The sequence below is a fragment of the Loxodonta africana genome, chromosome 2 (assembly GCF_030014295.1).
Source record: "Loxodonta africana isolate mLoxAfr1 chromosome 2, mLoxAfr1.hap2, whole genome shotgun sequence".
In the NCBI taxonomy this organism is placed as follows: Eukaryota; Metazoa; Chordata; class Mammalia; order Proboscidea; family Elephantidae; genus Loxodonta; species Loxodonta africana.
In genome coordinates, this window is record NC_087343.1 from 68,571,226 (window position 1) to 68,595,640 (window position 24,415).

A 24,415-nucleotide genomic window follows, 5' to 3' on the forward strand; every position below is an offset into this window, starting at 1 on the left:
TATAGTGTTGGTGAAGAATAATGAATATACCATTGACTGCCAAAAGAATGAAAAAATGTTTGCAAGAAGGACAGCCAGAATGCTGCTTAGAAGTGAGGATGATAAGACTTCGTTATACATTGTCTTAGTTATCTAGTGCTGCTATAACAGAAATAACACAAGTGGATGGCTTTAACAAAGAGAATTTTATTCTCTCAGTCTAGAAGGCTAAAAGTCCAAATTCAGGGTGCGAGCTCTAGGGGAAGGCTTTCTCTACAGCTCTGTCACCAATCTTTCCCTGGTATAGGAGTGTCTCAGTGCAGGGATGCTGGGTCCAAAGGACATATGTGCTCCTGGCTCTCCTTTCTTGCTGGTAATGAGGTCCCCATGTCTCTCTGCTCTATCTGTCTTATATCTCAAAAGAGATTGATTTAAGGCACAATCTAATCTTTCTAGATTGAATCCTCCCATTAACATAACTGCCAGTAATCCTACCTCATTATCATCATAGAGGTAGAATTTATAACACGTAGGAAAATCACATCAGATGACAAAATGGTGGACAACCACACAATATTGGGAATCATGGACTAGCCAAGTTGACACATATTTTTTTAGGTGGGACACAATTCAATCCATAACAGACACATTATCAGGGGGGATCAGTCCCTGGAAAAAGACATTGTGCTTGGGAAAGTAGAGAATCATCAAAAAAAGAGGAAGACTCTCACAGGGATGGATTGACACAATGGCCGCAACAATGGGCTCAAGCACAACAACTATTATGATGATGGAACAGGACCAGGCAGTGTTCTGTTCTGTTGTACATAGGGTCACTATGAGTTAGAACCGGCTAGGCATCACTTAATAACAACACTAGGCTGAAACTTCCATGAGTGTAGAAACCATTCTTGTTTTATTTACAATTGGATTCCCAATATCTAGCACAATATTTGACATATAACTAACAGGTGCTGTCAAGTCAACTCTAACTCACAGCAAACCTATGTGTGTTGGAGTACAACTGTGATCTATAGGGTTTTCGACGGCTGTGATCTTTTTGGAAGTAGGTCACCAAATCTTTCTCTGGTGCTTCTGGGTGGATTTGAACCATCAACTTCTTGTTAGTAGCTGAGCACTTAAACATTTTTGCCACCAAGGGACTCCTTAGGACATGATAGATGCTCAATAAAAACCTAATACACGAATGGATACACTATGTCCTGGGTTCTACATTTCTAAGGGGGACATACAATGTTAGAGGAGAACAAGCAGATAGTGAATGGTCTGGCCTACATGTGCCATGAATGGTTGAAGGATTTGATCACACTTAGCCTGGAAAAGAAATGCAAAGTGTTGTGTTCAAATCTGTAAAGGCTAACATGTAAAAAGAAAAAAAATAATTTTTTTCCCCCTGTTTCTATTCATAAGGTATATTGGTCAGTAGTTTCCTTTTCCTATGATATCTCTGTCTGGTTTTGGTATACACTTTGTCAGATTGTCAGGTGGGAAGTCATTGTATACAGCCCTAGTGTCTTAGGCTGGGTTCTCTAGAGAAGCAATACCAATAAAGCTATAAATATACATAGATTTATACCAAGGAAACCGCTATGTGATTGTAGGGGTTGGAATGTCCCAAGTCTTTGGATCAGGATAGAGACCTTTCCCAATTCACAGAGCTGCAGAAGCTGGTGAACCCAAGATGAGCAACCTTCATGCTTACAGACTGTGAAGGTTGAGGAATCCCCAAGATTGGCAGGCAAGACCCCTTGCAGGCTGTGAAGGTCCTTGAATTCCAAGATGCACAGGTAAGCTGTTAGCTCAAGTCCCAAGAACCAGAAGTTAGATAAGAGACAGCTGCTGATCTAGAGCACGCCAACAACCTTTGCAAGGCTAACAGGAAGGAAGTAGGTGGCAGAAGGCGGAGAGATGAAGGCTGAGGGGGTGGTGGCCGGTGGCAGGAGGTGGCAGGCCAAAACCCTGCCAGTACCACTCAGCAGATTCCATCATGGGGGTGATCACATACCAAACTTCAACAGGGAAGTGATCACAACATTATACAACTGCCAAAACACTGAGAATTGTGGCCTAGCCAAGTTGACACACAATCTGAACTATCACACCTAGTCTTGGGATAAGACTCCAATTCACCACTTCAGGCAAATGGAAATCTCTGAATCTGGCATATAAAGAAAGCTATTCAATCTTTTGAGATTCCCTCCTATCTTTCTTCCCCCTTCTCAAGCCAACTAATAGAACTTGCCTTTCAAATTCCAAATCTTAAATTAAAAAAAAAAAAATTTCTTTATACACAACATAAAATTTGACATTTTAACCATTTTCAAGTGTACAGTCCAGTGGCATTAATCACACTCATGATTTTGCGCTCTCATCACCACTGCTTGCTTCCACAACTTTTCAACATCCCAAAAAAGAAACTCAGTACCAATTAAACAATAACTCCCCATTCTCCCTCCATCAAAGCCCATAGCAACCCTATAGGACAGTGTAGCACTGCCTCATAGAGTTTCCAACGAGTGGCTGCTGGATTCAAACTACTGACCTTTTGGTTAGCAGCTGAATGCTTAACCACTGTGCCACCAGGGCTCCCCATTAACCCATAGTGACCACTAATCTACTTTTGTGTCACGGAACATTTGCCAATGCAACATTAAAAAAATTTTTTTTTATTGTGCTTTTAAGTGAAAGTTTACAAATCAAGTCAGTCTCTCATACAAAAATTTATATACACCTTGCTATATACTCCTAGTTGCTCTTCCTCCAATGAGACAGCACCCTCCTTCTCTCCACCCTCTATTTTCTTGTTCATTCGGCCAGTTTCTGTCTCTCTCGGCCTTCTCATCACCCCTCGAGACAGGAGCTGCCCACATAGTCTGTGTGTACTTGATTCAAGAAGCTCACTCCTCACCAGTATCATGTTCTACCTTATAGTCCAGTCCAGTCCCTGTCTGAAGAGTCAACACAATGTTTTTTAAGTGTACAATTCAGTGACATTACGTTCATCATGTTGTGCAACTATCATCACTGTCCATTTCCAAATTATTCCACCGCCATTTAAGAGAAACTAGGTGCCCTCTACACAATGACACCCCCTTTCCTCTCCATCTCATTCTTGGTAACCAATAATAAACTTTGGTCCATATGCATTTGCTTAGACATCCCCTTTCCTCTCCATCTCATTCTTGGTAACCAATAATAAACTTTGGTCCATATGCATTTGCTTATTCTAGATATTTCATACAAGTGTGATCATGCAATATTTGTCCTTTTGAGCCTGACTTATGTCACTTAGCATGTTTTCAAGGCTCATCCATGTTGTGGCTTGTATCAGGACTTCATCTCTCTTTAAGGTTCAGAAATGTTCCATTGTATGTATATACCACATTTTGTTTATCCGTTCATCTGTTGATGGACATTTAGATTGCTTCCATTTTTTTGGCTATTATGCATAGTGCTGCAAGGAACATTGATGTACAAGTATCTGTTTGAGTTCCCGTTTCAATTCTTTTGGATATATACCTACGATTGGGATTGCTGGGAATTGCAGTCATTTGATAATCTATTTTCATTACTCTGAATCCAGGAATTCATGACACCCTAACAAGTCAACATTTATTCCAAAAGGCTCCCTCACGTCCTAAATTAGAACTTTGGCCTACCACCACCGGTAGCTCACCTGCCCACTGTAATCTGCCAAATGTGGAGTCAAGTACACCTTAATGGTTAATCCTGCTTGAGCTCAGGTGGAATCTTAGGACAAGAAGGTAAGCAAGGAAGACAGTGCCATCAAAAACGGAAAAATAAATACAGGTGGTGGTGCCACTTTAGGAAGTTTTAAGCTTGGAAAGCGGTCGCTTGGACTCCTGGAGATTTTAGCCTAAACCAGAGCCAGCAGGTGGGCTGGGAGCTCTAGGAGGGTCTGGATGAGGATAAGGGAGAAGGCGCTGGCATTCTCCATTGCTCTGCTAAGGAGTCTGACAGGAGAGAAGAAGTTTCCCTCAGTTTCGTCTGACCACGCGCGATCTGCGCCGCTATTCAGTCTGCGCTGGGTCAGGGCCTGGCGCCATCCATGCAGGCCTCGCTCCCGGAACCTGCAGCAGAGGGCCGAGTAGGTCCGTCGGCAACGGCGGCGACGATTGCCTCGGCGCAGTGTCCGACGCTGCCGGGCCGGGGCTATCCGCGTAGCTCGAGCTATTTCCACGGGGTTTGGCTCCTGTCGCTTCCCGTCTCACCGAACCAGCATCGTCGCCGCGGGGCCGCCGCGAGTCCGCGGGTCGGAAATGAGGGCGCCCAGGCGCGCCGGGAGGACGCGCGGAGCCCGCGGCTCCGAGGACGTGCACGCAGGTAAGGGCCGGCGGATCTGAGGCCAGCGGGGCACGGCGAAATAGCCGCCTACCCCAGGCGACTTGGCCTCGACTCGGCGCCGCTCCCCGCGGTGATTTCGGCCCCACCCTCGCCCGCGCGAGGACGGCTCGAGGGGCGGGGCGGGTCCCAGTGGCTCCGGGGTGGCGCGGCCGACTCCAGCCCTGGCCTCAAGTGACGCGGCGGCGGTTTAACTTTCGCACCTGGGGCTTTCGAGTTGGTCTCAGGGCACGACACGCAGAGAGGGTGGAATTACGCCGAGCTGGAAATGTGAGACTTGTGCTGAAGCGTGGTGGGGGAGAGCAAGGTTTTTGCGGAGGATCACGAGGATAGGGTGAAAGTGGCGGGGTGGGGTATTAAACGCTGCGGTGTGAGATTGAGAAACTGCAGCCTGTGCAGTATTAGGGCCTAGGGAGAGACGGCACACACCCCCTTTCGAGGCCGGTTCCCTCCTTTTGTCTGATGCATTTCAGTATTGGCGTTTCAAAACTGCTTTTGTTGAAGCCTTGGGTCCGGAGTCAACAGACTTTCTGGTAGGGAGCGGTCATAAGTAAGGTCTGAAATGCACTGGGGGGAGGGGACGAAGTGGGAAGAGGGTTCCTTGGGCGGGGGGGGGGGGGATCATCATTGGTATTGTAATTTGCACCAAACGTATATATTATAGTGTTCTTTTCGAGATAGTACTCAATATTTTAGTAGCATCTAATAGTTTTAAGTGAGAGCATTCGTTAACTTGAAAGGAGCATTATGTGGGCAGGTTACTGTTAGATTATCGTATTTTGTAGACCAGACAGCTGTAGCACCCACAAGGAAAGGTAATTATATCAAAACTAAGTAGTCAGTCCTTGTAGAAGCTGTGATTAGAACTTGGCTGCTTGAGAGTCGTCTCCGTTCAGTGATCTCAAACAGAACTTAGCTCTCAGAGTATTATTCTGATACTCTTTATGTTTTTATTTACTCGTTAATTATTAAAAAAAAAAAAAAAAAGACTCCTGGAATACTACCCCTAAAAGTAATACTTGTTAGTTGTCGTCGATTCTCACTCATGGCGACCTCATGTGTGTCAGAGTAGAATTGTGCTCCAAGGGAGTTTCAAGGCTGTGACCTTCCAGAAACAGGTCACCAGGCTAGTCTTCTGAGGTACCCCTGGGTGGGTTGGAACCACCAGCCTTTCTGCCAGTTTGTGCCACCCAGGGAGCCCGAAGTAATTAAAAGATCAGAATCATTTCAGTTGTTGAATAAGATACTAGAGTCTTAGTAAAGAGTAAATTCCTTTGTCTTACTGTCAAATTGTTCCTCTTGGTGGCATACTGGTTAAGAGCTAAGGCTGGTAACCAAAAGATTGGCAGTTGGAATCCACCAGGTGCTCCTTGGAAACTCTGTCGGGCGGTTCTACTCTGTCCTTTAGGATCACTATGAGTCAGAATCCACTGTATGGTTTGGTTTTATGTAAATATGGTGCCACTGGGAGTTTATAAAGGAGCCCTTGTGGTGTAGTGGTTAAATGTTCGGCTGCTAAGTGATTGGTTCCAACGCACAGGCTGCGCCTCAGGAGAAAGAAGTGGCAGCCAGCTTCCCTAAAGATTACAGCCTTGGAAACTCTACGGGGCAGTGTCCTACTCTGTCCTATAGGGTCGCTATGAATTGGAATCTACCACAGTGAGTTTTGGGGGAGTTCAGAGGTACTTGGGTGATTATCATAGCACAGACCCTAAGTGTTTAATGAGTAAGTATACTGGAGGAGGTGAACTAATTATCCCTGAATATTAAGCAACAAGCTTTCTTTTCTCATACCAAAGAACTGAACAATTAGAATAGTCATTTTAATATTTCCATGAAAATTAATTTATAATTATGTGTGTATTATGCTGCTATGCATATTTCTCTAGATTCATCAACAATTTACCAGTCTCCCTAGGGTTTGCTCTTAAATGGTTTTGCCAGTAGATCTTTCATTGTCCCATTTTTCTTTCCCTCTTTAATTTGTATATTTGGTTTTTTAAAATAGAGATTTTTTTTCCATCTAAAGTTCAAGGAAGAGTGTTTTATTTAAGAAAAAAATAGCCTTCTCCCTTTTTTGATTAAAAAAAAAAGCTTAATTAGAACTTGTGTGAGTGTATCTGAGGACAGAGTCCAGCACCTATAATAAGCAATTCATATGTACGTCAAGCAGGAATTCTTCCAGGTGAGTATGCAGTGAATTAATAATCATTTTAATAGATGTCTGTAATATTTATGACACGCCTACCTGAATAATAATAATACTTATTAGTCATATGATGCCTTTTTATCAAAGATCATAAAGCTTTAAAAAAAAAAAACAACCACTTAAATTGTACTAACTGCATAGCACAAATTGTAGGGCAGAGTGTGCCTAGACTTAATTGTAGACTCATGAAATAAACAGTTCTTTTTCCCTTATGCGTCCTCCACTGGACCAGCTTAAAAAAAAAAAAAGCGATAATCTGTTCTTTCCCTCAGACAATTTGGAGAATTAATGAAGTAATGTCTGGAAAATATTTTTAACTCCATGGAAGAAAGCTTCTTTGCAACTTCAAAGTATGATTATATAAACTCTTTCTTCCCCCTAAACCTGCTTTCATTCATGTTTTAAAGAGAGAATCATTCCAAATAGTCACTTCGGGAGGCTAAAAACTTAACTCGAGTAGTGCAACTACTGTTCACAATAGTTTTGAGTCCTTTCGAAATGTCCAGTTAGTTTACAAGCAACATAAAAGCATTACTTAGAATCACTTTCTAAGCTTTTCTTTTCTTTATTAAGAACTCTTCAGTCCACCTTGACATCCTATATTACTTGCTAAACATAATTTTTACATGTTTGCAAAACACAGTTTAATCTTCAAGATTTTGCTGCTTTCAAGGATATTTAAGATTATCCTGAAGGCTATGAAAGCAATTTCAGAAGACTGGTTTAAGTAATTTAAAATAATGGCAACATTACTAGAATAAGTTAACAGCGTTCCCAGAATGGCTGCTCTGAAGGCAGTAATGCTTATTTATTTGAAGTTCTTTACATCTGTGTGTACATTTGCATATTGTTAAACTTTTTTGATCCATCTGACATCAGCAGTACTGTCCTTTGTTCCAGTGGGCTCAAGCATAACAAGGATTGTAAGGATGGCGCAGGACTGGGCAGTGTTTTGTTCTGTTGTGCATAGGGTGGCTATGAGTTGGAACAGACTCAGCGGCACCCAACAACAACAACATCCTTTGTTCCACATCCTCTTCTGAATCCGGCTTTAATGTCTGGCAGTTCCCTGTCAATGTACAGCTGTAGTTGTTATTGAATTTGCTAACATGTGATAACAACAACAAAAGAGACCCATTGCTTTCAAGTCGTTTTCCTACTCATAGCGACCTGTAGGACAGAGTAGAACTGCTCTATAGGGCTTCCGAGGCTATAATCTTTAGGGAAGCAGACTGCTAAATCTTTCTTCTGTGGAGCAGCTGGTGAGTTTAAACTGCTGACCTTTTCGTTAGTAGTCTAGCACTTTAACCACTATGCCGCCAGTGCTCCTTAGCATGTGATATTAATGATATTGATTTCTGCATTCCATGTGATTGCCTTTCTTTGGAATGGGCACAAACATGAATCTCTTCTAATTAGTTGGCAAGGTAGCCAGCTGTCTTCCAAATTTCTTGAGATGGATGAGTGAGCACCTCCAGCATTGCATCTGTCATAGATTGGGTTATGTCCCCCCCAAAAATGTGTGTATCACTTTGTCTGGGCCATGATTCCCAGTATTGTGTGGTCGTCCTCCATTTTGTGATTGTAATTTTATGATAAAGAGGATTAGCATGGGCTGGTAACACCCCTACTAAGGTCAGGTCCCTGATCCAGTATAAAGAGTTTCCCTGGGGTGTGGCCTGCACTACCTTTTATCTTACAAGAGATGAAATGGAAGCAAACAGAGTTGGGGGACCTCATACCACCAAGAAAGCAGTGCCAGGAGCAGAGCGTGTCCTTTGGACCTGGGGGTCCCTGTGTGGAGAAGCTCCTACTCAGGGGGGAGATTGATGAGAAGGTCAACAGAGAAAGCCATCCCCTGGAGCTGACGCCCTGAGTTTGGATTTTTAGCCTTCTTTACTGTGAAGAAATAAATTTCTCGTTGTTAAAGCCATCCACTTGTGGTATTTCTGTTATAGCAGTACTAGATGACTAAGGCAAAAAACAAAATGGATGTCAGAAGAACCCACATAATGAACAAGGTGTTTTCTTAGATTTTAGAAAAAAATTTGAGAAAATAACTTGAATGCATCGGTAAACTAGTTGAGGACGTTTGAGTTGTTGTATTTTCTTTTCTTGATAAATTTCACTGTAGCAAGTAGAGTAGTAGAGATTATTCTGTTAGTCCTAGAACTGTCCTCCAGTTTTATTTTCACTCTACTTGATTAGTTCGTGGGTGGTTTGATAGCTGGAAAAGCTTAGAAACAACGAACAGATGACTAGTACCACTTTTAGAAGCAGCTTCAAAACACCCTTCATAAAATTGCTGACATAAACGTGAGACCTACTCAGAATGAGAATTGCCTGACCTGTTCAGGAACATGTTGAAAAAGGACCAGAATTGAAGTATGGACACCAATTTAGATAGCCTGGAATGAATGGTATAAACATATGGGCTAAAGATACAATGTGTAAACTGTGAACTGTCTACTCAATTTTTTTTCTTTGAACAGTTCTTACATGCAGTGTGGGGAGGCAGTGATACAGGGTTTATGATATTCAGAAACCAGTTTTGGAGAAAGGGCTATGTAAGTATTTTACCAAATGAAAACATGTTCACTTAATAGAGATAGAAATTAAAACCGAGGTATATATTTCTGGCCATGTTCTACTCAAATATTTGGTTTTAAGGTAGAATCGTTTCCTACACTGTCTTCTGAAACATATGTAAATTATATAAGTAATGTTTGTGTACCTGTCTGACTTAGAATTAGTTGAGACTGTGAAGTCAGAAAGCTTTCTCTGCTCTGACTTAGAATTATACTTATCATTCACTGCGATGGTTAAGGTTGTGTGTCATCTTGGCTAGGCCATGATTCTCTGTGATTTGGCCGTTATGATGTAGTTTGGTAGCTGTGTAATGATATAATCATCTCCGTAATGATGAGATCTGTTATAAACAGCCAGTCAGTTGAAAGGGAGTTTCCTTGGGGATGTGTCTGCATCCAGTATAGGTGGTCTTGCTGTCAAAGCTCATTGGCTTTCACCTGTTCTGGATTCTGCAACTGGCTTCTGTTCATCTGACCTCTGGTTCTTGGGACTTGAGCTGGCAGCTTACCTGCTGATCTTGGGATTTGTCAGCCTCTGCAGCCAGGGAGCCAGCTGCCTGCCATTCTTACCTGCTGATCTTGGGATTCATCGCCTTGTACACCCTGAGCCAGAGGCCTTCTATCTGACCTGCCGATCTTGGATTCACCAGCTCCTGCAACTACGTGAGTCAAGAGAAGCCTCCAACCTGACCCATGGACTTGGGACTTTGCAGCCTCTACAACTGCGAGAGCCATTTCCTTGATATGAATCTCTTTATGTATTTATACGATTCACTGGTTTTGCTTCTTTAGAAAACCCAGCCTAAGACACTCAACAAACCGCTATGCCCTTTCCAACCATAGAGTTTTGGCTTATATTATATTCCTTACTGTAGAGGCCCATTCCTCTCCCCTGTACCTGACTAATGCTGTCTAAATACTGTCTATCCTATAAGATCCAGCTGGAATGCTACTTCATAAAGCCTTCCCTGGATCCCTAGCTCTTGTTCTTAGTTTACTGTATATTTCTATTTGTTACTTTCTGTGTTCTCAGTTATTTCATTTACTTTGGCCTTGAACTTGTTCTTCACCTAGATTTTTTTCTCAAAGGCACAAGTCATGTCATGTACGTATGTACATGTGTACCTATGTATGCAGGTGTTCACGTATGTATATGAGTACGTACATTACATAAATATATATTCATTTATGTATATTACAATCATATATAGCACTTAGAACAGGGCTAAATGGATAATAGGTGGACATACCAGCTTATAAGTTTAGATTTACAGAAGAAAAATGATCCCTGATGGCACTGTTATTAAGTGTTTGGCTGCTAACTGAAAGGTGTGCAGTTCAAACCCACCCAGTGGCTCCATGGGAGAAAAGACCTGGCAGTCTGCTCCTGTAAAGATTAAAGCTTAGAAAACCTGTTCAACTCTGTCACACTGAGCTGATACGTGTCAAAAATTGGCTTGATAGCACCTAACAACAACAACAGAAGAAACTTATTACTCAAAAAAAAAAGCTGTGAAGCTGATTCTGACTCATGGTAACCCCACGTATGTCAGAGTAAAACTGTGTTCCATAGCGTTTTCTTTGGCTGGTTTTTCAGAAGTAAATTGCCAGGCCTTTCTTCCAAGGTGCTTCAGGGTGGACTTGAACTTCCAACTTCTGGTTAGCAGTGAGCACATTAATTGTGTGTACCACCTAGGGAGTTCATTACTCAGATAAAATTTCTTTAAGCTTCATAGTTATATCAATGTTCTGATAAGAAGTAGATGACATGCTCAACTGGGATAATTGAGAAGTTTAATTTTATAAATTTGTGATTGGGTTAAGAGAAACCAACAGTGGGTGCTGAAGCACCCCAGGACTGCCAATAGTGGGAGCCATTATAATCCTTAGGCATGAAAGGGCAAGAGAAGGGGGCCATTACTGAAACCCAGAAGGCTGCCCCACCAGAGCCCTGGGCTTTTGGAGAGAGCTGCATCCAACCTTCCATGATCTGGCATGGAGAAGCTAGAGGAGTGGGTACCCCACCCTCACTGTTTTACAGCTCTCTGATTTCCTGCTGGTGCTTGCCTTTGGCAAACCCAACTAGAAGCCAAAAGGTAAGGCTGCTCTGTTGTTGAAATCCAGAAGTCAGCCTCCTAGAAATTAGAGCAAGGTAGAAAGGGTGGAGAGTGGCTCTTGAGTGGGGAACTAAGAATATCCAGCACAATAATCATGCCCTCTGAAGAGTGTTTCCATTGCAGTTATGTAAACCTTTCTGTTCTGTCTCTCATAAAAGGTACACCTGTTTTTCTGTAGCCTCATTATTAATAAGAACACTTTTACTATTGATCCATTTCATATGAATCACTGCTTTTTTTTTTAAAGCCAGTTTGGTATTTCGATGTGTTGTTTTTTCATATCTATTGCTTGCACAATGCACAGGTGGTATGCACAGAACTGTCTGCATGGTCGTTGGCAAAACTGTTCCTTCAGCATTCCGACTGCGTGTTTTATCTGAATCAGTAAAAACTCAAAAAACACCAAACCCATTGCTGTTGAGTCAATTCTGATAGGAATCCTATAGGACAGTAGAACTGCCCCGTAGGATTTCCAAGGCTGTAAATCTTTACTGAAGCAGACTGCCAAATCTTTCTCCTGTGGAGCAGCTGATGGGTTTGAACTGCTGACCTTTGGGTTAGCAGCCCAGCACATTGACATATTCAGGCCTCACTCTACACCTGCTTAAATCAGAATGCATTGAGAACCATTTTGATTCAGGTCAGTGTAGAGTGAGCCCTGAACATGTTTTAGATGCATAGTAACCATGTATTACTGGCACAAGTAATCATTTTGACCCAAAAGTTACGGTTATAGCCCCGACCCCCATCCCTCTGTGGCACTCTTTAATAATTAAGGCTCAAAGGGAAATCCCTGCACTTGGCTAATAATCAAAAGGTTGTCAATTTAAACCTACCCAGTGGTGCCACAGAAGAAAGGTCTGATGATCTGTTTCCGTAACATTACAGCCAAGAAGATCGTACGGAGCTTGGTTCTGCTGTGTAACACCTGGCATTACCACGAGTCAGAATCGTCTAGACAGCAATGAGGTTGGCTTTTTTTTTTTTTTTAAATGTACTCTTCAAAGCAAAATCAATGAGAAGTGCTTACACTATAGGATGTAAAATGTGTGGTTTCTGTATTGCTAGTCAAATTAATTTTAAAGATCTTTTAAAATGACAAAATATTTCGAATACACAGAACATAGAAAATAATATAATGAACATTTGAGTTCCCATTACTTAGCTTTATAAAATATCAACGTTTTGCTATTGTCTTTGATGTTTTTTTTAAATAATTTTTATTGTGCTTTAAGTGAAAGTTTACAAATCAAGTCAGTCTGTCACATACAAGCTTATATACACCTTACTCCATACTCCCACTTACTCTCCCCCTAATGAGTCAGCCCGCTCCCTCCTTCCAGTCTCTCCTTTCGTGACAATTTTGCCAGTTTCTAACCCTGTATACCCTCCAATCTCCCCTCCAGACAGGAGATGCCGACACAGTCTCAAGTGCCCACCTGATACAAGTAGCTCACTCTTCGTCAGCATCTCTCTCCACCCCATTGTCCAGTCCAGTCCACGTCTGATGAGTTGTCTTCGGGAAAGGTTCCTGTCCTGGGCCAACAGAAGGTTTGGAGACCATGACCGGCGGGATTCCTCTAGTCTCAGTCAGACCATTAAGTCTGGTCTTTTTATGAGAATTTGGGGTCTGCATCCCACTGATCTCCTGCTCCCTCAGGGGTTCTCTGTTGTGCTCCCTGTCAGGGCAGTCATCGGTTGTGGCTGGGCACCATCTAGTTCTTCTGGTCTCAAGATGATGTAAGTCTCTGGTTCATGTGGCCCTTTCTGTCTCTTGGCTCATAGTTATCGTGTGACTGTGGTGTTCTTCATTCTCCTTTGATCCAGGTGGGTTGAGACCAATTGATGCATCTTAGATGGCTGCTCGTTAGCATTTAAGACCCCAGACGCCACACTTCAAAGTGAGATGCAGAAAGTTTTCATAATAGAATTATTTTGCCAATTGACTTAGAAGTCCCCTTAAGCCATAGTCCCCAAACCCCCACCCTTGCTCTGCTGACCTTTGAAGCATTCAGTGTATCCCGGAAACTTCTTTGCTTTTGGTCCAGTCCGGTTGAGCTGACCTTCCCTGTATTGAGTATTGTCCTTCCCTTCACGTAAAGTAGTTCTTATCTACTAACTAATCAGTAAATAACCCTCTCCCACCCTCCCTCCCTCCCCCCCTCGTAACCACAAAAGTATGTGTTCTTCTCAGTTTATACTATTTCTCAAGATCTTATAATAGTGGTCTTATACAATATTTGTCCTTTTGCCTCTGACTAATTTCCCTCAGCATAATGCCTTCCAGGTTCCTCCATGTTATGAAGTGTTTCACAGATTCGTCACTCTCCTTTATTGATGCGTAGTATTCCATTGTGTGAATATACCATAATTTATTTAACCGTTCATCCGTTGATGGACACCTTGGTTGCTTCCAGCTTTTTGCTATTGTAAACAGAGCTGCAATAAACATGGGTGTGCATATATCTGTTCGTGTAAAGGCTACTATTTCTCTAGGGTATATTCCGAGGAGTGGGATTTCTGGGTTGTATGGTAGTTCTATTTCTAACTTTTTAAGAAAACGCTTGATAGATTTCCAAAGTGGTTGTACCATTTTACATTCCCACCAGCAGTGTATAAGAGTTCCAATCTCTCCGCAGCCTCTCCAACATTTATTATTTTGTGTTTTTTGGATTAATGCCAGCCTTGTTGGAGTGAGATGGAATCTCATCGTAGTTTTAATTTGCATTTCTCTAATGGCTAATGATCGAGAGCATTTTCTCATGTATCTGTTAGCTGCCTGAATATCTTCTTTAGTGAAGTGCGTGTTCATATCCTTTGCCCACTTTTTGATTGGGTTGTTTGTCTTTTTGTGGTTGAGTTTTGACAGAATCATATAGATTTTAGAGATCAGGTGCTGGTCGGAGGTGTCATAGTTGAAAATTCTTTCCCAGTCTGTAGGTGGTCTTTTTATTCTTTTGGTGAAGTGTTCCGTGTCTCTGTTGAGCTTCTTACTGGAAGTCCTGTCCTTCTCCAAAAGTGGTGTGTTGGAAGTCTCCTACTATAATTGTGGAGGTGTGTTTCTCACTTTTCAGTTCTGTTAAAGTTTGTTTTATTTATCTTGCAGCCCTGTCATGGGGTGCATAAATATTTAATATGGTTATATCTTCCTGGTCAATTGTCCCTTTAATCATTATGTAGTGTCCTTCTTTATCCTTTGTGGTGGATTTAACTTTAAAGTCTATTTTGTCAGAAAGTAATATTGCTATTCCTGCTCTCTTTTGCTTGTTGTTTGCTTGATATATTTTTTTCCATCCTTTGAGTTTTAGTTTATTTGTGTCTCTAAGTCTAAGGTGTGTCTCTTGTAGGCAGCGTATAGACGGATCGTGTTTCTTTATCCAGTCTGAGACTCTCTGTCTCTTTATTGGTGCATTTAGTCCATTTACATTCAGCGTAATTATAGATAAGTAATTTTATGTGTTTAGTGTTGTCATTTTGATGACTTTTTGTGTGTGTTGTTGACAATTTCATTTTTCCACTTACTTTTTTGTGCTGAGACGTTGTTCTTTGTAAATTGTGTGTTCCTCATTTTCATAGTATTTGACTTTATGTTTACTGAGTCGTTATGTTTTTCTTGGTTTTTATTTTGAGTTATGGAGTTGTTATACCTCTTTGTGGTTACCTTAATATTTACCCCTATTTTTCTAAGTAAAAACCTAACTTGTATTGTCCTATATCGCCTTGTTTCCCTCTCCATATGGCAGTTCTATGCCACCTGTATTTAGTCTCTCTTTTTGATTATTGTCATCTTTTACATATTGACTTCAGTGATTCCCTGTTTTGAGCGTTTTTTCTTTTTAAAATTAATCTTAATTTGTTTTTTTGATTTCCCTATTTGAGTTGATATCAGGATGTTCCATTCTGTGACTTTGTGTTGTGCTAATATCTGATATTATTGGTTTTCTGACCGAACAATTCCTTTAGTATTTCTTGTAGCTTTGGTTTGGTTTTTGCAAATTCTCTAAGCTTGTGTTTATCTGTAAATGTTTTAATTTCACCTTCATATTTGAGAGAGAGTTTTGCTGGATATATGATCCTTGGCTGGCAGTTTTTCTCCTTCAGTGCTCTATATATGTCATCCCATTGCCTTCTTGCCTGCATGGTTTCTGCTGAGTAGTCTGAACTTATTGATTCTCCTTTGTAGGAGACCTTTCTTTTATCCCTGGCTGCTTTTAAAATTTTCTCTTTATCTTTGATTTTGGCAAGTTTGATGATGATATGTCTTGGTGATTTTCTTTTTGGATCAATCTTAAATGGGTTTCGATGAGCATCTTGGATAGATATCCTTTCGTCTTTCATGATGTCAGGGAAGTTTTCTGCCAACAGATTTTCAACTGTTCTCTCTGTATTTTCTGTTATCCCTCCCCATTCTGGGACTCCAATCACACGCAAGTTATTCTTCTTGATAGAGTCCCACATGATTCTTAGGGTTTCTTCATTTTTTTAAATTCTTTTATCTGATTTTTTTTTCAGCTATATTGGTGTCAATTCCCTGGTCCTCCAGATCCCCCACCCTGCCTTCCAATTGCTTGAGTCTGCTCCTCTGACTTCCTATTGAGTTGTCTAATTCTGTAATTTTACTGTTAATCTTTTGGGTTTCTGGATGCTTTCTCTCTGTGGATTCTTGCAGCTTTATTAATTTTTCCACTATGTTCTTGAATAATCTTTTTGAGTTCTTCAACTGCTTTGTCAGTGTGTTCCTTGGCTTTTTCTGTAGATTGCCTTATTTCATTTCTGAGGTCATCCCTGATGTCTTGAAGCATTCTGTAAATTAGTTTTTTGTATTCTGCATCTGGCAATTCCAGGATTGTATCTTCATTTGGGAAAGATTTTGATTCTTTAGTTTGGGGAGTTGTAGAAGCAATCATGGTCTGCTTCTTTATGTGGTTTGATATCGACTGCTGTCTCCGAGCCATCTCTAAGATATTGTAGTGATTTATTCTATATTTGCTCACTGAGTCTTATCTTGTTTTGTTTTCTTTCAGTATACGTAGATGGGCTACCAGATTGCGCTGTCTTGATTGTTGTAGCCCTTGAATCACTTATGTCCTATTACCAGCTGGTTTGGGTTGTTACCAGATATATAAGCCTAAGAGTCCATTCACTATTCTTGAGTAGAATCTGATTTTGGGTCATCAAGTGTGTGGTGCAGACTATCACACATCCACCTAGAGAAGTAGTGGTAGTAGTTGTGTGCACCAGATTCTAGTAGCAGCAGGGTTTCACACTCCAGGGGCAGCAGGATGCTGACAGGCTTCCCCCAAGTGCCAGTGAGGTAGGTGTGTCTCTATTTCTAAAGCACTTTGGTGGGTGGGCTCTGCACCTGCACCTTAGGCCCCCAATGCAAGTAACCCTACAGATTGGTAGATGTCACCTTCCTTAGACCCCTAAGGTAGCAGGCTAGGTGGTCTGGGGGGAGCTTCAGCCCTCAGTTCCTTGTTGTGTGTCAGTGAGGGCTCTGTTGAATACGCAGAGATATCAGACCTGGGAAACTTGTCTTTCCAGTAATCCGCTAAAACAATTACAGTCAGGTCCCTATCAGAATTGCCTTTGCATTAGAATAGCCACCTTGTTCCCTGTAGGGATGAAACCCAAAGACTGTGGATCACATATGTTTGGCTGGAGCTGGTTCTGTGTTTTTAGTCCAATTAGGGAAGGATTTTTGGCCCCTAGGTTTTTTGTAGCTGCATCTCTCAGGCCAGGAGAATGGGTTAGGAAAAGACCAAAAAAAAAAAAGGAAAAACCGCAGCGCACTTCACTCTCTGGCTCAGGAAATGCCAATGTTAATGAAGCCGCCTGGGAAGGGGAGGGGAGGGTTCAGTTAAATAGGTGAGAGTAGTGGCCCGGTATATAGACAAAGTTAATTATCTTGCTTGGGATGACTGTTTTATCTGAGATTCCCGAGGGGCGTGTTGACTGTGTGCACTGGCTGGGTAGAGATTGCCTCCGAGGGTCAGGCGCGCGTCCTGTGCTTGTGCTGTCTCAGAAGCCACGGTTAGTTCCTCCACTCCCAGTCCAAAGCCCAGTGCCAAGGTTCCCCAGCTGGGACACCACACTCCAGGCTCCAAAACCGGTCGCTGCCTCCCGGTGACATCTCCTCCTGTCAGCTGCGTCGCTGCGCTGTCTGCGTGCACTGGCTGGGCTTCCCCCGAGGTCACTTCTGGGGTCTAGGGCTGCGTCCTGTGTTTGCCGTGCTCAGCTCCCCTGCGCCCAGTTAAAAGTCCGGCGCTAGGGTTTCCTGACTGGGATGCTGGCTCCAGACTCCGAAAACAGTCGCTGCTTCCCCATGGTTGTTCGTTCTCAGTCTGTGTCAGGTCAAGTCTTTAGATCTGTGTTTGATGGTCAGGGTTCGTAGATTGTCATGTATGTGATTGATTCGCTTTTTTTTCCGAGTCTTTGTTGCAAGAGGGATCCGAGGTCGTTTCTACCTAGTCAGCCATCTTGGCCCCGCCTGATCTTTTTTATAAAAAGAAAAATTTATTACAGATAAAATTTAAGCCTCTTATGTGATCCTTTCCCAGAGGTTACCATTTTCCTGAAGTTGGTGTCTGTCATTCCTATGCAGGTTTTTATGCTTCTGCTATATGTATATGTATCAGCAAACAAAATGTAGTGCTATTTCACATGCTTTTAAACTTTTCATAACTGGTATTATGCAGTACATTGTGCATCATAACCACGGCACAGGACCAGGCAGTGTTTTGTTCTGTTGTGCACAGGGTCGCTATGAGTCAGTACCGACTTGACGGAACCTAACAACAACAACTTTGTGCACTGTATATCTTTTTGCAGATTTCTTTCGTTGCCCAATTTAATTTTGACTTTTTTTTCTTAGAGGATATATGTAGCTTTAGCTTCCTAACTTTAATTGCTATATAGTATCCCTTTGTATGAATGTACAAAAATTTATTTATCAAATCTCCTGTTAATGAACACTTGGGTTTCATTTTTTTGCTACTGCTACAAAATGTTGCTAAAATTAATATTCCTAAAAGATATAACGTCTCTTTATGCGTATACAAACCTAGAAGTAGAACTGTCAATTCTTAGATACACATGTTCTATCTTACCAAATTCTGCCAAATTGTTCCCACTCCTCAACAGTTTATGAGATGCTTGGTGTCGCACGTACTTTATATGCTTCGTGTTGTCAGGCTTTTTAATTTTTCACAGTGTGATGGGTGTAAAATGGTGTCTTCATATTCATTTTCCTGATCCCTGGTCAGGTTGAACACTTTTCATGTGATTATTGGCCATGGGTTTTTTAGTGAGTTTGAGGGAGTTCCGAGCTAATCAAGGAAAAAGATATGACTAAGAGGTATCAGAGTTGTACAACAAGCATTTATTGGGACTGACACATTGTCAGCTTCATGGCGGGGGGGGAGTTCCTCCGCAGCAGTAGGTCTTCCAGAGGCAAGTGGTGTAGGAAGCCACCAGAATGGGAAGAGGGCCTGGAAACACCCAGGGAAGAGGGGAAGGGGCTTGGGGTCTTTAAAATTACAGGATTTTACCTTACCTATTGCTATCAGATATTGGGTGCAGTTTTGTATGGTATGTAAAGCACACAAGCTCTAAGTGATTAAAAAGTGTGGTTATTTGGGCTTTTTTAAAAAATGAATGTGTAAAAATTTAAGTTTGGTGTAGTACGCTTTTTCGGGCTAACAGGTCTCAGTGCTGTGAAGAAGTAAGCAACTTGGGGACAATATGCAGAGGCCATTTTTGGAATTATACTTTCGTGTTCTTTCCTGATTTTTCTAATGGGTATTTGTCTTTTTAAAAATTTGTGTTGTAAAATTAGCTGTAGATACGAACCCTTTGGTTTAATTTGCATTTTTTTCTCCCAGTCTGTGTATTGTCTTTCAATTTTGTTTATATTTTCTCGTGTTGTTAGGTGCTGTCGAATCAGTTCTGACTCATAGCGACCTTTTGTACAACAGAATGAAATACTGCCTGGTCCTGCACCATCCTCACAGTTGTTATGCTTGAGCCCATTGTTACAGCCACTGTGTTAGTCCCTCTTGTTTAGGGGCTTCCTCTTTTTTGTTGACCCTCTACCAGGCACGATGTTCTTCTCCAGGGAGTGATCCCTCCAGACAACATGTCCCAAGTATGTAAGATGCACTTTCGCCATCCCTGCTTTTAAGCAGCGTTCTGGTCATACTTCTTCCCAGACAGATTTGTTCATTCTTTTGGCAGTCCATGGTATATTCAGTATTCTTCACCAACACCACAATTCAAAGGTGTCATCTCTTTGATCTTCGTTATTCCTAGCCCAGCTTTCACATTCATATGAGGTGATTGAAAACACTGTGGCCTTGGGTCAGGTGCACATTAATCTTCAAGGTGACATCTTTGCTTTTTAACACTTTAAAGAGGTCTTTTGCAGCAGATTTGCCCGCTGCAACACGTCATTTGATTTCTTGACTGCTGCACCCGTGAGTGTTGATTGTGGATCTAAGTAAAATGAAATCCGTTGACAATTTCAGTCTTTTCTCTGTTCGTCATGATGTTGCTTCTTGGTACTATAGTTAAATGTTTATTAGTATTTTAAATTTGTCAAATATATCAATAGTTTCTACTTTGCTTTATATTACCCAGCAAGTAGTCCCAGCCATAATCTCCCTAAGTTTGCAGCTTTCTACCTTTCTTTTATAAATTTTTTCTAGATAAGGGATGGTATGAAGAAATAAGTATACTACACAGCTTCTCATTGGAATATACATAAAATTATTACTCTTTAAACATTTATGCAAAGTGTCTTCCACATCAAAAATGGCATCTAACTAGCAACTTGCAGTATGGCCTTTTCACATTTTCCGTTAAGCTTCTGTGAAGATGTAGAATCAAATGAAAACTCATCATAAAACCAAAAACCAGAAAACTCTCAAAACATAAAATGGTACCAGTGAGGAGGAAACTAGACCAAAAAACCCATTGCCATTGAGTCAATTCTGACTCAAATAGCGACCCTTTAGGACAAAGTAGAACAGCCCCACCGGGGAGTACCTGGTGGATTCGAAGTGCTGACCTTTTGGTTAGCAGCTGTATCTGTTAACCACTGTGCTACCAGGGTTTCCAAGCAGATAATCCTAGGTTGAGAGGAATTTCTCTGCTTCAGCACCTGCATATCCTACCTTTGTCTCATGATACAGACTGCCTGATAAATATAGGCTGTGAAGTTCCATTCTTCCCCTTCATTCAGTTCCCTCAGATAGTTAGAGCCTGTTCCAACCAGTCAACTGGGAAGCCATCCTTCTCTGCCTCTCAGGTGCTGCTCTGTGAGGAATGAGCTGCTGTATTTCCTTTTTCTCAACCAGCGTTCCTAGCAGATTCCAGGAAACCACTAGGCAGGAAGGGTGGGTGCCACAGTGTATTTGGAGACCTGAGACATGAAAGCCCTTGGTCATAATGCATGGCAGCAGTTGGAATTACAGTTTTTTTCATGTGTTATATTGGTTCAAGTCCCAGGGAAACAGATGGGCAATAAAGGGTAGTAGATGATGACCCTCTGAAGAAAGGAATGGACAACAGAGAAACAGGTCATGAAGGCCTGTTAGAGATAGGGGAAGTGGACTGAATGCTTCGTACACCAGCAAACTCTGACACTGCAGATCTGAGCAGATGGGCATAAAAGTGACCACGGGTAATGTCCTTACCTTGTCTCTTTAACACCAACGCTGGGCAGGTCTCCCTATGATTGAGAGGGTATGGGAGGGGAAAAATAAATATATAAAGCACCCTAACATGAACTTTGTGAAATACAGTGGAACAAGGGAAGATTTATTATGGAAAGGAATTGTAATATAACATTATTTTGGATGGCTTGATGAGTAGTGGTTACATGAATACTGTTTATATAAGTAGTTCTGAATCTGTATTCCAGGGGTTGTGCAAATAGTGAAATAGTTTAACCTGTTTATAGTTTTTGTTGAGTTGATATTTTGGAATTATAAGATTTCGTATGAAAGGAAAAATATAATGCCTGCTTTCTTAAATATGCAATTCTCAAACAGTGAACTTTAAATAGAATTTCACAAATTGAATCAATCTAATTTCATTGGGAGGTTTTCACTAATCAACGAAAATTTTGTTGTGAAACTATAGGTGTTAGATTTACTGAGAGTCATGAGTATTTAAAATATGTGAAAATTTATGCATTCGATGTCTGGAAGCATTTAAAGAAGGCAAACTAAACCCTACATACTTCAGTAACTTCTAAGGGTCTCACTGAGTGGGAAGACAAAAGAAACCACTAGTACAACTTGACTGTCTAAGGATTATAAGTCAGATCTTCCTGATCTTGGTCCATGTCTATCACTGAATTTCAGGGAGTTCCACGCTGAAGGACTGCATAGAACAGCTGTCTGCAGAGGTATTTATTTGCTGCAGACAGTGGTAAACTTATGAGAACAGGAGAATAAATGATAGCAAGTTAGATCTTCCATGATGTGGATTCCATATTTCCAAAGAAAAGGTAATGAGGACACAATGACAAAGTAAATGTTAAAAGTAAAATGGTCACCATTTTACTGTAAGATATTAGCGTGCAGTTTTTGTAGACTCTGTCAACTTATTGGACCTGTTTTATGTTTAGGGTGGCTAGTGGAGAGTACCCCTGATGTCTCCTGAGAACTGATCATGGCTGAACGTGGATGTTGAAGTTTCACTTTGGAGCTAGTTGCAACTCCATCCCTTACTTTCTGCTTTTCTTACTATAGCCAGCAGGCAGGGGAGGACAGCCAGTAGTGTTTGTTGCTTCCTGTGCTCCAGTAAGTGACCTTACTGAGAGCACTGTTGCCCATCTCAACTTAGACTTCAACCCGCTCATCCTTAGAGATCTAGAAAAATTATAAGTACTTCTTCCTCACAAAATCGTGGAAGTAATTTGAGAAGTTATTTAACTTCTCTAGGCCTCAGTTTCCTCATCTCTAAAATGAGGTTAATAATACCTACCTCAGAAATATGCTGATGATTAAAGGAGTGAATGCCAGTTAATAAGTACTGTACTCAAAAACAGTAGCTAGTATTTAAAATAATATCAGCTCTTTGACTTTTATGTTTTTATATGCAGAGATACTAGTTTTAAAAATTTGGAGGGTGTAACATTTTCTGGTCCATTGTTAATTAAAAAGGGAAAAGTATGTATTTTCACATACCTGATGGATGGGGTTGGTGCCATCGAGTACGGATAGCATTAGAAAAAAAGAGGATCATAAACAGTTTTATTACATCCAGTAACATTATTATCCAACCACAGAAGATACCATGGAACTCAGACTATATTCTGTAATAAAATCTCTAAAAAAGTCAGTTTCTATAATATGTTAATGAGTCCAGCTTCTATTGGTGAGATTTGTTATATTTGACCTGGTGATGCCAATAAATTGCACCCCTCTTTAAGTAGATAAAAGATGAATTTTTTTGGTTTGTCTGTGCTTATTTGCTCATTCAGTCATTCGTTTGACTGATTAGTGCCCAGTGCTGTGCTAGGCACGGTGGTAGAGCAAACTGGTAAGAAGTTTGCGAATCTGCAAGGAAGACAGGATATTGAACAAGTAATTAACAAGGCGATGGATGCTCTGAAGGAGAACTAAAAAGGCCTTTTGGGGAAAATGACAGGGACTCTTACCTTGTCTAAGAAGTTAAGGAAGGCCTCCCTAAGGAAGCAACATTTAAGTGGAGACCTGAGGGATGAACTATGGAGGCAAGCTTTCCAGTGGTAGGAGGAGTGGAGGAACTGAAAGAAGACTGTCTGTTGGACTCAGAGAAGCAAGAGCAGAGCATATGACAGCAGTCTGGTCAGCAGAGCACTGAGAACCACCTAATGGGAGCAGGAAGATAATATGGTTTGGTTTGGATTTTCAAGGAGAGCTACACCTTCCATATGGCGAATAAAATGCTTCAGATTTCCACAAAGTAAAACCTTGATAACTAGAACCATAACTTCTGGCCTAGAGTTTTTGAGGCTTCTTATAAACATTTGCTTATTGTTTATAGAGTATGTGGGTGAAATCGCTTCCTCTTCCTATATTTCAGTAAAAGATTTTACCTTTTTGAAACAGCAGACGAGGAAGCTTCTGTTCTCAGTCTACCTTATTCATTCCCCCCTTTCCGTTTGTCCCCTCTTCTCTCCCTTCTCCGGCACCCTTTCTTCTCATCCTTTTTCTCCCCTTCCTCTTAGTCCTTCTCCCTACCTACCCCCTTCATGTCACTTTCCATCCTCCTCCTTCACCCTCACTTTCAACCTTTTAACTGTCAGGCCTCTGATCTCCAGGGTGAGGGGAATAGCAAACACCCCAAACAAAAGCCTAAAGAGATTACAGTGTAATGTACAAGTAGATAAGCACGCCTTTCCTAAGTGATTCCATTAATTTTTGTGGCCCTCGTTTTAAAAGTGAAAACTTGGTATTAACCGTGATAGACTATTGGGAAGTTCCTTCTGAGAAAGCAAGGATAGGGTCTCCTAATATTTTTATCATTTTCTTTTTTCCCAGTGTTACCTTACTGTGTCAGCCTATAAACCAGAATTTTAAGAATATGAAATGTTGTTATAGAAGGTATTTCATGAAAAAACTAATATATCATTAAGATATTCTACGCAACTTTCTTGTTATAAAGACACCATTTTTTACCTTACTTGTTCTTGGCATTTTGCGAAAAGTCACACATATGTAGCTTGGGGGAGATTGTGTAATTTTGTTTGCAGAACTGTCATTATGATGAAGAATTTGTTAGCATTAGAGAAGATCTGTCAAGAATATATTAGAAATTATTGAAAGACTATATTCAAGCCCTTTATATTCCAACATCACATATGCAACTAAGATAGATCGTAATGAAGAAATTGAGCTGATACTGTGGTTTTTGCAAATAATACATCCACATAAATACTGAGCCCACATGTATAATATGCATAGCGTGTCTAGGAAGGGGGTTGCACGGCTGGCAAAAAAAGTATAACATGTGAGTTACTTGTGTAAAATATGGTACATTTTATTAGCTGAGTCTATAACACACACGCCCATTGCCGTCAAGTCAATGCTGACTCTAAGTGACTCTATAAGACAGAGTAGAACTGCCCCACAGGGTTTCTAAGGCTG

At 41.2% G+C, this 24,415-nt stretch overlaps 1 protein-coding gene across 4 annotated transcripts in view; it reads left to right on the forward strand.

Annotated features, from left to right (window-relative positions):
• The first annotated feature begins 4,262 nt into the window (after nt 1-4,262).
• The window catches only part of RNF180 (ring finger protein 180), a 306,365-nt gene continuing 286,212 nt past the window's right edge, over nt 4,263-24,415 (forward strand). The window contains exons 1-2 of one of the 4 annotated variants that reach the window (XM_064272434.1): nt 11,863-12,245; nt 12,683-12,827. The gene's annotated coding sequence lies outside the window, so the exon portion shown is untranslated. Of the gene's footprint in view, nt 4,345-11,862; nt 12,246-12,682; nt 12,828-24,415 lie in introns of those variants that run through there. The other 3 variants (XM_064272424.1, XM_064272417.1, XM_064272421.1) reach the window with 3 other exon arrangements.